This window comes from Mesocricetus auratus, unplaced genomic scaffold, assembly GCF_017639785.1.
Source record: "Mesocricetus auratus isolate SY011 unplaced genomic scaffold, BCM_Maur_2.0 Super-Scaffold_100025, whole genome shotgun sequence".
NCBI lineage: Eukaryota > Metazoa > Chordata > Mammalia > Rodentia > Cricetidae > Mesocricetus > Mesocricetus auratus.
In genome coordinates this window covers 17,785,301-17,792,759 of record NW_024429206.1, presented here as the reverse complement: position 1 = coordinate 17,792,759, position 7,459 = coordinate 17,785,301, and the positions used below count along the sequence as shown (strand labels likewise).

The window sequence follows — 7,459 nt, the reverse complement described above, 5'->3', positions numbered from 1 at the left end:
AACATGAGCTCCTGGGTTTGAGCTCCTAGAGGTCTCACAGGAAATCTGAGTGTAGAGGCATGTGCTTGTGATCCTGGCACTATGAGGAAATGGTGTGGGTAAGCACCTAGGTCCTTTCTGGAATACAAATAGAGTCAATCAGCAGGTTCCAGGTTTGGTAGAATGAAGTGGAGAGTGACAAAGAAGACACCCAGTGTTGACTTTTGATCTTCATTGACTCCAGTGTACACAAACAGGAACCCCTGCAAGCACGCGCGCGCGCGCGCACACACACACACACACACGCACACACAGTAATAATAATGATAATAATAGTAGTAATATAGTCCCCACAAGATTCTTTTAACAAGTCCATACACAGATCTCACTAAGTAGTTAAAACAGCTCTTAATCTTCCTTTATTTACAGCTACTGTTCTCTGTCTAACACATAGTGTGAGTTGCTTCTAACAGGCCCATTGGGTCCTTGTTTCTCTAAGAGGCCTCTGGAGTCTCACAAAAAAAAAAATCTTAATAAAAGTGTGTGCTTCTCTCCTGCTGATTTTCAGAATGAGCTAAAAGGAAACTGTATAAAGGAGTCCTCCCATTCCTCAAAACACACATGTGAAGGATGGACGCTTAGGGAATTCCATTTCAAACAAGACTCTTCTGTATCTCTAAGACTACACATTTAACTTGGAATGAAACAACAACAACGAAACATCAGTCTTGTTATCTGGAAAGGTGGAACTAGCCTCCCGTAAACATAGTGAAATGCTATGGAATGTCAACCAACCTGGGACTCTGGTTACAAGCTGTGGGAGTGTGAGCTACAAACGGCTCAGAGAGTCTCTCTCTAGGGAGAGAACCTTCTACCAACATCCCTGGATAAGTAAGTGGTTGCTGTGATGGCAGGTTGTGGAGGACAATTCTCTGACAGTCCAGTCTCACTCCACTGCATCAGGGCAGTTCTGTGGATCCCACACAGACCCAGAGCCATTCTTACAAAGAACAGATTGCTGGCCCTCTGCTGCTCCTACTAGAGCTCCCTGCTCAGTTTTCAGTCCCCTGCTTCCCTGGGGGCGGGGGGAGAGGGAGACTCTGTGCAGGGAACCTCCCTCATAAACTGTGTTTCCAGGATTCCTTAGCAGAGAGGCTTTGAAAAGATGCTTTTGCTAACACGTAAACAGGTTTGTGTGCATGCATACAGAAAAATAAAAAAACAGGAAAAAAGCTCCAAGCCTCCTTGAGGACAGGGCTAGTGAACATCTGAAGACAGACGGGCTGAGATGAAAACACAAGTGTGTTTCCTCAGCTTTGTCCGATGCTTTCCCTCAACTCAGCTCCCGCTGCCTCACTTAACAATAGGGCATTTTGCAAGAAATATAGGTATCTAGTGATTTTTCGAGATTACAAATCTGAGATGGGGCAATAGGGTGCACGCATCCCACACAACGGCAATCAGCCACAAATGAGTTTCAGCTGTTGCTCTGTTAGGACAAAGTGGTGGCTTTGAATGAGGCAGGTTCTCCAACTCTCCTGTGGTGATTTGAATAAAAACCACCCCATAGGCCCACATATCTGAATGCTTAGTCATCAGGGGGTGGCACTGTTTGAGAAGGATTAGGAGGTATGGCCTTGTTGAAGCAGTGTAGCCTTACTGGAGGAAGCATGTCACAGCAGGTGGGCTTTGAGGTTTCAAAAGCTAAAGCCAGTCCCAGTGCTGGTCTACCTGCTACCTGAAGATCCAGATGCAGAACTCTCAGCTATTTCTTCAGCATCATGTCTGCCTGCATGCTCTCATGCTCCTTGACATGATGATAATGGACTAAACCTCTGGAATTGTAAGCAGTCCCAATTAAATGCTTTCCCTTATAAGAGTTGCCTTGGGACTGGGGATAATTGTCATCAGAGACCAGAGAAACTTCATCCAGCAACTAATGGGAGCAGATGCAGAGTCCCACAGCCAAATATTAGGCAGAGCTTGGGCTATCCTGCAGAGGAGGGGGAGGAAGAATGCTAGAAGCCAGAGGGGACAGGGACACCATGAAAACAGGACCCACAAAATAAATTGATGGAGACTCATGAGGGCACACAGAGATCAGGGAGCCTGAAGGGGTCTGCCCTAGATCCTCTGCATATATGTTATGACTAAGTACTTGCTGTTTTTGTGGGATTCCTAACAGCAGCAGTGGAGCCTGTCTCTGGCTCTTTTGCCTGTTTGTGGGATCCTTTTCCTCCTACTGGGTCACCTTGTCCAGCCTTGATATGATAGAATGTGCCTGGTAGTATTATAGCGTATTTTGCCATGTGTGGTTGATGGCCCTAGGAGGCCTGTTCTTTTCTGAGAGGAGATGGAGGCGGTGGATCTGGATGTGGTGGGGAGAGGTTGGAGGTAGGGGAGGGAGGGTAGAGAGAATAAACTGAGGTCAGGAGATAATATATGTGAAAAGAATTTTTTAAAAGGGGTTGCCTTGGTTGTGGTGTCTTTCACAGCAATAGACAAGTGACTAAGACACCTGGGCTGTATGTGGTTCTGTGAACTCAGACTCTCATCATCATTTCCGCACCCCTCCCCCACCCCACCCCCCACTCCATGTGATCCTTTCAGAATGCAGACCCACAGGAGCAGGGCCGTGTCTAACTGTCCTGTGACTTCCACAGGCACAGCCTGGCACAGGACATAGCAGCAGATCACCAAGAAATTTACTGGAAGTACACGTGTTGTTTTCCTCCAATAGGAGCTGTGGTTTCGTTCTCTTCTCAAATGTGCCTCATAAGATTGTGAAGCCCCTCAGCGGGGGAGGTAGACCTGAATGGAGGTGAGTCAAGGTGAGCGGCTCCACTCAGGATACCGAATTTGATTGCTGGAAAAACGAAGGCTTGCCACGTGTAAAAGAATCTGAGATGCCTGTTCCGAAGTCTCTGTGCCTCTCAGCAGGGGGATTACTGGGAAGGGAAGATGAACCTGTGAGTACCCCCCTGAAAATAGCAACATAACTCAACCCGGGGTCCTCCAAACAGTTGGATTTGAAATTGAAAGGAATTATTTTGCCTGTCATTAAGACTATAAAAGTAGGACACACGATAGGAGATCAATTTTAAATCATCTGAGACTGTGGGAAAGATATTTTTCCCTGGGGCTCTTTTCAAGAGGACTAATGTGTGTTCTTGCCACGGCCTTTTAATAAAGAAATCATGCATTATGCAAACATTAACATTTAAACCAATTATGAGCAATTGTAGCCAACTCTTTGAAGAATATAGAACTGAGTTATAGCTTCTTTTATGAATATGATTCCTTTACTAAAATAAAACCCAGAGAGTTATGTCCTGTGCATCAGCTTAAGCTGCTGGAAGAAAACTCATTTCCTGTATTTATCCACTCGAACGAGAGGACATTATCAAAGAATTCTATGTGTAAATTATGAACCCATTGCCAGTGAATGTGGGCAATGTGTCAGCTCTATGATATGTATTCACCTGCTAGCAGGACACCGAGGGAATCACACCATCCTCAGTTAACCTTTGGCCTCTTCATTTACATGCACACAAATATATGTGCAGGTATACATACCTACATATGCACCTGCTACCATGTACCTGCACATACACATATGTACATATATGCATGCACACATACAGTTATACACATACACCTGTACATAATACATGTACCTGTATACATGCAACTAGACACATGTACCTTTACACACACATGCATACACACACAGGTGCCTCCACACACACACACACACACATACATGCTCACATACAGTTGAACACACATAGGCACACACATACACATATACATGTCCATGTACCTGCACACACACACACACACACACACACACACACATACCTGCACATACCCAAGCATACACACAGGTACCTACACACATGCATACACACATGTACCCCATACACACATGCTCACATACAGTTGAACACACACAGGCACACACATGCCCCCCCACATACACATATGCATACACACATGTCTGCTTAAAACACTGGTGTTCATGTATAGCTGCACAAACACAAATATTTTATTACACTGATTTGAGCTCAAGTAAGCAGCTTACAGTCTGGAAAAGTTAGAGACTAAAAGCTTTAGAAGTAAAGCAACTTAGGAAACTAACAGGTATAGAACTGAATGACAACTCGCACAAATGTCCTTCCTCAACTTCCTGAATACCAAATATTCTCCAAACCATACTTTGACATTTTTATTGTGACTCTTCATAGTTTATGGTAAAGAAAAACAACATCCGTATTTATAATGCAAATGACTTGCATGCACCATGTTTACTGTTTTCCCTCTATGACACACTCATCACAGAAATTAATCTTAACAGCTATGCATGGCATTCTGTAAAGAATCCAGTCAATGTGCCCTTCTTATGACTAATGAAAAAGTCTCTTTTTTCTGCAAGAAATGAAAGGCTTTTAGAAAAATCCTTCTCTTTTTATGCTGAGATGAGTGTTCTATAAATGTCATCCTTCTCTTTCTATTTTTCAACAGCTAAACTAAGTTTTATAATGGGGAAAGGGAAAAAAGTCAACCAAAACAAAGAAGACATGCCTACTTTTGCTCCTGGGTAGTGGAAAATTCACAGCACTGTGGGATAAATGGCCTGAGTCTGTGACCCTGTGGTGAGCATGACATGCTGCTCCTGTCACATGGTTTTCAGCTGGTGATGAGCCTAAGGTAGAGATACATACAGTCAACAATGAAAAGACACCCAGTGCCCAGTTTTACAAGGATCCTGTCTGATGAAGTGTGTTTTCCTCAATCTCACAGGTTTCTGGCAAACTCATTTCCGTGAAGTCTATTACCCTCACAGGGAGAAAAACTTCTCCAGAAAATTCACACGTGTTAAATAATCACAATTGTAGACATCCCCTGCTTTCGGTGAGTAAAATCTATATAACGTGCTGTAACTTTTTCTGAGCCACTGAAACATAGGTCAGATGGATGTACTAGTGACTTTTCTCACTGCTGTGTCAAAATGCCTGGTAAAAACAACAGAAATGAGAAAGTCTGATTGTGGCTCCCAGATTGAGAGCAGGGAGGCATAGTGAGGGGAGGGGAGGTGTCAGGTCACATGGAGTCCAGGGATGGCGCTTCTCACACCCAGGATGGAGCTGATGGGGCTCCTCAGTGAATCCCACCAGAAAGCTTTCACAGACACACCTAGAGATGTGACATCCAGATGATTCTAAATTCCGTCAAACTGACGGTCGGGGTCAACCATCACACCAGGAGGGGTGTGGAGGAGCAATACAGATATCAGCTACAGGCGCATGCTTCCCACAAGAAATTCAGAAGAATGTGGCTTACAATGTTGAGAAAGCCATGCTAATTATGTTTTATTTTATGTGTGTGGGTGTTTTGCCTGCAGGTTTCTTTTTTGTACCACATCTGTGCCGGGTGCCCTCCGAAGCAAGAAGAGTTACAGATGGTTGTGAGCTGCCATGTGGATGCTGAGAGATGAATCTGGGTCCAATGCAAGAGCAGCCATTGCTCTTAAACACTGAGCCATCTGATTAACCCCATGACTTAGGGGTTTTACCTGACTCTCATGACTTGTTCATGTGTCCCGCAAAAAGGATGCTCCAAAGTCACAATAATACTGTGTGTATTTATGAGGGACAGGTCTCAGGAGCCAAAGTTCAGGCTTGAAAGCCATTTTTTTTCTGGATAGTTCTTCATATAATTTCTTTTAGCATCAACAAGTAGATAACATGAATAGACTTTTGCCTTAAAAAGAGGTGACTGACTTGTTTTCAATGTGTGTATTCAAAGCTTAAAAATTTCAACACAGAAGCACATAGATCTACTTGGGCTTGTCTCAACTCATAGTTTGAGGGTTCATAGTCCCTTATCATGGGGAAGGCATGATGGGAATAGTGATTCTAGCTAAGGCAGTGGGAGCATGAGGCAGTGGGGTCAAAGTGCACCCACAGTCCTTAGTGCAGTGGTGCCCTCTTCTGGCCGCCGTAGACACTGCACTCATGAGCACAAACCCACACTGAGATACACACATCTAAAAATAAAATAATCTCTTTTAAAGGTTAGGGGAGAGGTAGATTGAGAAAAGATGGTGGAAATTCAAGAGATTACTTAGGAGAAAGAATAAGGTAGGGCAATCCTGTGGCTTGGTAGAGTAGAGGTCCAAATTCCAGTACCACAAGTGGGTTATGTGGGCATAATTGGTGTTTCCCTTAGGGGTTCTGTGAGTTTTGAAAATGGATCCTTGCTCAATCCTGAACCCTTGGATGAGGGTCTGTGTGGATGGTGGCCATCACTTAAGTAGTTTTTGTCCTCAATGTCTCCTGTTAGCTGTCTATGGCACCTCTGCTACTTTTAAAACTTAGATGAGGTGAGATCTCTGACACAGGGTTATCAGGACTTTTGTGAACAGTGACTCCCTCACTGCTGCAGCATGAGTTCACATGGTAGCTCCAGATGGTCATATTTTATTTTCATTTGGAAGCTAGTTGATAGCAAGCAAGAATCAAAACCCTTTCTTGTTAACTCTAGTATCATTTGAAGAAGTCTGAAACTCCAATATTGAGCTCTGAAAATTGGATGATTCCTAACTGTCTTACTTAGGGTTGCTATTAGATTACACCATGACCAAAATCAACTTTGGGAAGAAAGAGTTTATTTGGCTTACACTTCCAAATCACTGTTCGTCACTAAGGGAATCAGGACAAGAACTTAAGCAGAGCAGAAATCAGGAGGCAGGAGCTGATGCAGAGGTCATAGAGGGGTGCGACTTACTGGCTTGCTCAGCCTGCTTTTTTCTTTTCTTTTCTTTTCTTTTTTTTTTGGTTTTTCGTGACAGGGTTTCTCTGTATTGTTTTGGAGGCTGTCCTGGAACTCACTCTGTAGACCAGGATGGCCTCAAACTCACAGAGATCCGCCTGCCTCTGCCTCCCGAGTGCTGGGATTAAAGGCATGCGCCACCAACGCCCGGCCTGCTTTCTTATAGAACCCAGGACCACCAGCCCAGGGGTAGTATCACCCACAGTGGGATGGGTCCTCCCTCATCAATCACTGATTAAGAAAATGCCCTACAGGATTGCCTTCAGCCTAATCTGAGGTTAATTTATATTTGTCAATTTACACCCTTCCAAAGCATTTTGAGTGGCATGCCCAGAGACTGACACTGTCAGAGATGCTTGGTGGGAACCCTGGAGGTGATGGGTTCTGTTTACTGTACTTGGAATAAGTGTGCTTTTTTCCATAATCAAGCCTTTTTAAAAAAAACAAAACAAAACAGGTGTGATCTGGCTGGGGATGTGGCTAAGTTGGTAGAGCGGGTGCAGAGATGGCATAAAGGCCTGCACCTTACAAGCCCCGTGTGTTGGCACCTGTCCATCACCCCAGCATTTGCGAGCTGGCGGGAGGAAGATCAGAAAATCAAGGTCATTCTCGGGATGTGGAGGGAGTTCCAGCTGTGTGAGACCCT

At 44.3% G+C, this 7,459-nt stretch overlaps 1 long non-coding RNA gene across 1 annotated transcript; it reads left to right on the top strand.

The window, feature by feature from the left end:
• Window positions 1-2,733: 2,733 nt before the first annotated feature.
• LOC121134011 lies at window positions 2,734-6,322 on the top strand. The gene is made up of 4 exons (XR_005871010.1): window positions 2,734-2,948; window positions 4,504-4,689; window positions 4,783-4,893; window positions 5,384-6,322. It is a non-coding gene; the product is annotated as an uncharacterized LOC121134011 (long non-coding RNA).
• Window positions 6,323-7,459: the final 1,137 nt, after the last annotated feature.